Below are 4,042 nucleotides of genomic sequence, written 5' to 3'. Positions count from 1 at the left end.
AAGGGTTGGAGGGCTGGGGAAGCTGAGGACATTGGGAGGTTGATTGCTGGGACATTTGAAGGAGAAGGGCATGGAGATTATGGAATATGGGCTGAGATCATTGGAATGTGGATTGATTTAGCGCTTAGGAGAAGGAGGACATGGAAGGTGGAGAGCGTGGGGCAGTAGGAGGTGGGGAGGCCTTGCCTGACTTCCCCACAATAGATGGTACGGAGGTGCTGGAGGCATGGAGGCCAAGAAGGGCATGAGAGAGTGGTGGGGTCCAATGTAGAAGTGTAAAGCTGTCAGGAGGATGGGGGAGCGGATTGCTGTGGAGGCCCGGGTGATGACTAAGGGTCATAATGGTGGTGAGAGGGAGGCTGCAGGGGAGGTGAAGGAGGAGGGAGGAACTACACGGAGGTTGGGGTGGCGGAAGGCACTGGGGAAGATTGGAGGTCACTAATTCATTCTCCATTCATCATCTCTCTCATTTACAGCGGACTCACAACTGAGTCACGGATAGACTCTAGTTTCAGTTCATGAAGAGCAAATTATGATTCTGTAAAACATCCCCGAGAATGCTTAAAAGTTAACATGACGTAGTGGGCCACAGGGAGCATCTGGGATGTGCAACATGCCACAGCATTTTCTCTTCTCCTTCAGGACACCAGGTACAGAATGTGACTGCAGTGGGTCCGGCAGGAGAGGCTGTTTCCTTGCACCTGGTGCTCGGTGATAGACAGAGGTGTCAGAAGGTCCCTTCCTGGCTCTGTGGATGTCTTGAGTTTATTTTGTGTCCCAAGTTCAAAAGTATGAGCTTCTTTTTTTATTGTGGTATTTCCAAAATATAGCACATGCATATTGATAGCATATTATTAATATGCCATTAAAATATAGCATATTAAGAAAATAAAATACACAATTCAACATTGAGCACTCTTTCCTTTTGCTTTTCTGTCACTGGAAACCATCACTAAGAGGTAAAGAGTGGTAATCATTTTGTTGATACACTGAGAGTATTTTTTCAATAATATTTTATCATCAAAAAATGCATTGGCTGGTTCTCCAACCCCTGGTGTTATTGTGTGGTTATGTTAAGTTCCACGTAGGCAAAAGAGACTTTGTGGGTGTAATTAACAATCAGCTGAAATGAACTCGGGAGATTATCCTGGATGATCTAGGCGAGTCTAATGTAATCAACTGAGCTCTTAAAGCAGACAAAGAAGTTAGAGACACCGCCGAAGAGGAAGTCATGGCTCGGAGGGAAGAGGGGGATTTCACACGCTGTTACTGGCTCTGAAGAGGATAGGCAGGTGGAAATCATGAGAAGAAAAAGGGATTTGTCAGCCACCTAAATGATCGTGGAAGCAGAGATTCTCCCCTGTGGAAGGAGATTCTCTCCCAAGCTTGCAGAGAAAAGCTCAGGCAGCTGACCCCGAGATTCAGACCTTGTGAGACCCTGAGCGGAGGACACAGCCAAGCACTGTGGGCTTCTGACCTACGGGGAAAAAATAAATGGGTGCTGTTATAAGGCACTGACTTTGTGTAATGGTGTATAAGGCACTGACTTTGTGTAATGGTGGAGTCATGGGAAACTGATAAGTACAGGATCAAATTTAATGACAAATTGTTTAAACAGTTAAATAAAATGAGCTATAAATACCCCAGCAAAGATACAAGGCTGATCCCAGGCATCACAATTGTTACCAGTTTGAGATGTATCCTCCTTTATATATTGATAGCTCTATAAATACATCTCTCTATATATATAGAGGGAGATACATGTATGAAGATCTTATATATAGACAGATATAGATCTATATCTTCATATCTATATCTAAATGTAGAGTTACAGAGACCTAGATCTATAGAGATAGACATAGATACAAATATAGATAAATATATAGACACACATATATGTTCGTGCATATGGACATATACATAGGTCTATTTGTATACACACATACACATATACATGATTAGGGCATTTTGTCTTCCTTCAAAATTCATATAAATATGTTCATGTTGGACTTATTGTTCATGTTGCTTCACCCAGTCAGTGATGAGTGTGGAAGATGTTTCTATACCTCCTCGGAAACACTGCATCCTATTTCCTGGTGCGTATGAATGAAGCATGTTACTGAATCGCTCCTGTTTACCCCTGTACAGAGTCGCATGTGCTTGTCTGTCTCCTGCTGTGAAACGCTGCAGGCAGTGTAGGTGGCTGAACACACTGATGTGCGAACATGCAGATTATTGGGTGGTTCTGACACATGTATTGCTGCTCCACCGTGATTGCACGTTATTTCTACGGTTGAATAATTGCTAAACTGCCTTCGCCAACGTCTGTAAAACCTAATATCCCAACTAAGGTGCGGCGCAGTTCTCCTACCTTTCGTTTTTTGATCTCCTTGCTCTTTCAGCGCATCAACTCGGGCATTATGGGACCTGAGGAATCTGGGAAGCTCAGATTGCGGGGTGGATGAGAGAGACGAGTTAACAGGATGAGTTCTGTCTTTAACGGCGCTTCTCGCTCACACCCACACATCAGTGCAAGACACAGGCCCACACCTGCAGCCCTTAGGCCAACACTTCCCAGAGCGCATGCGCCGCACGGGGTCCCGCCCCAAATCGCCCTGTGGATCCGTAACCTACATGCTTATGTACAAAGTAAGTGCTGTTCTAGAAATGCAGACAGCGCTGAAAGCACACTCACTCATTTTCCAACGTGCTTCTCCAGCCCGAGGAGCTGAACTGCTGAGGAAATAGTCAATGTTTGATTTTTGAGTCAAGAAATTTTTTTAGAATAACGGTTTCAAATTGGAGTGAAAAAGACAAAAATTTTTAACATTTACTGCACACTGGATTATCATTCTAAATGCATTTCACACATGAATGCATACAATCACAAAAGAGTATCTACATCTATCTTTTCAAGTGAGCCCGCCACTTGGAATAATTTTTTTTTAAAAAACAGTAGTTTTTAAAAACTCAGGCGTGAACATTAAAGAAAGGGTTTTCCAGTTCTAAGAACGTGCTGGTGTTGAGTTCGCAGCCGTGGCTGCACTGCTTCCAGCTCTGGGAGTTCCAGCCCAAGGAGAAGAGGGGTAAAGAAGGATTCCAACCAGGGTCATGCACCGCCCACCCGCAGGAAATCGACGGGGCGCAAATCCACGTTGGGAAGCAGCCAGGAAGCCCTCTCCCGGAGCGGGAAGGAACCTCCTGGTCCCCGCGGGACTGCGCTTTCCGTGAAATGGGACTTGGTTAGAAATCCACTGAATTCGCCGGGCGCGGCGGCTTACGCCGGTAATCCCAGCACTTTGGGAGGCCAAGGCGGGCGGATCACGAGGTCAGGAGATCGAGACCATCCTGGCTAACACGGTGAAACCCCGTCTCTACTAGAAATACAAAAAATTAGCCGGGCGTGGTGGCGGGCGCCTGTAGTCCCAGCTACTCGGGAGGCTGAGGCAGGAGAATGGCGTGAACCCGAGAGGCAGAGGTTGCACTGAGCCGAGATAGCGCCACTGCACTCCAGCCCTGGCGACAGTGCGAGACTCCATCTCAAAAAAAAAAAAAAAAAAAAAAAGGAAGAAAGAAATCCGCTGAACTCCTCATTTGCAAGCTTCCCTTCCAGAGCCTGGCGCAAGAAATTGCTCAGGACATCTAAGCCGACACACGCTTCCAGAGCAGGGCTGTCGGTGCTCTGCAGGGGGTAAGTGCAGAGGATCTGGGTGAGGCTTTTGAAGTCACTGACCCCGTGCAGTCCACGCCCACGTGGCTCAGTCCTGCCACGAGACGCCCCCAGCGCGCCCAGGCTGGAGAGGGCACGTAGGAACCCACTGTGTTGTGCTCCATGGCACTGCAGGATGGCTATCGTTAACAATAACGCAGGGTTTCCAGTAGCTAGAGGGAGGAGAGTGAATGTCCCCAACACACAGACATGAAGCAGGCTTGAGATGATGGGCATGCTAATCCCCTAATCTGATCACTACGCTAAACCTATTCTAGGATCGCCACGTACCGTGTGAGTATGCGCAAGAACTATTTGTCAATTAAAAATAAA

At 46.7% G+C, this 4,042-nt stretch overlaps 1 long non-coding RNA gene across 1 annotated transcript; it reads right to left on the bottom strand.

Annotated features, from left to right (window-relative positions):
• Positions 1-996: 996 nt before the first annotated feature.
• On the bottom strand, positions 997-2,530 carry LOC134760739 (uncharacterized). Its single transcript, XR_010138665.1, has 2 exons — positions 2,372-2,530; positions 997-1,477 (listed from the first exon to the last, which is right to left on the bottom strand). It is a non-coding gene; the product is annotated as an uncharacterized LOC134760739 (long non-coding RNA).
• Between the last annotated feature and the right edge of the window lie 1,512 nt (positions 2,531-4,042).

The sequence above is a fragment of the Pongo abelii genome, chromosome 20 (genome assembly GCF_028885655.2).
Source record: "Pongo abelii isolate AG06213 chromosome 20, NHGRI_mPonAbe1-v2.0_pri, whole genome shotgun sequence".
NCBI classification, from domain to species: Eukaryota; Metazoa; Chordata; class Mammalia; order Primates; family Hominidae; genus Pongo; species Pongo abelii.
Note: the sequence above shows the minus strand (reverse complement) of the source record. Positions and strands in the feature narration are given on the sequence as shown.